Source organism: Hylobates moloch, unplaced genomic scaffold (genome assembly GCF_009828535.3).
Source record: "Hylobates moloch isolate HMO894 unplaced genomic scaffold, HMol_V3 SCAFFOLD_2, whole genome shotgun sequence".
NCBI lineage: Eukaryota > Metazoa > Chordata > Mammalia > Primates > Hylobatidae > Hylobates > Hylobates moloch.
In genome coordinates this window covers 27462373-27463242 of record NW_026652277.1, presented here as the reverse complement: position 1 = coordinate 27463242, position 870 = coordinate 27462373, and positions in this window count along the sequence as shown.

The following is an 870-nucleotide window of genomic DNA, read 5'->3' as shown; positions in this document are numbered from 1 at the left end:
ATAGCATTAGGAGAAATACCTAAAGTAGATGATGATGGGTTGATGGGTGCAGCAAACTACCATGGCACGTGTATACCTATGTAACATACCTGCACGTTCTGCAATGTATCCTAGAACTTAAAGTATAATTTTTTTAAAAAAAAGTCATTATTCAGGTTCAACAGCAGATTTGAGCCAGCAGAAGAAAGAAACAGTGAATTTGATGACAGGATATTTAAAATTATCAAGTCTTAAAAACAAAGAACGAAAGACTGAAGAAAAGTATACAGAGCCTAAGGAATTTATGGGATACCATCAAGCTGAACAATATAAACTGTATCGGAGTCTCTGCAGTGTGGGTGGTCAGAGACTTTCTTTGAAGAAATAATGGCCAGAAACTTTCTAAACTTGATGAAAGACACAAATATACATCCAATAAGCTTGAAAAATCTAATTAGGATAAACCCAAGAAAATATTTACTATGTACAAGGGAGTCCCAATATGATTATTAGCCAATTTCTCAGCAGAAACTTTGAAGGCTAGAAGGCACTGGAATGATATATTTTTTTTATTATACTTTAAGTTTTAGGGTACATGTGCACAATGTGCAGGTGTGTTACATATGTATACATGTGCCATGTTGGTGTGCTGCACCCATTAACTCATCATTTAGCATTAGGTATATCTCCTAATGCCATCCCTCCCCTTTCCCCCCACCCCACAACAGGCCCCAGTGTGTGATGTTCCCCTTCCTGTGTCCAAGTGTTCTCATTGTTCAATTCCCACCTATGAGTGAGAACATGCGGTGTTTGGTTTTTTGTCCTTGCAATAGTTTAATGAGAATGATGATTTCCAGTTTCATCCATGTCCCTACAAAGGACATGAACTCA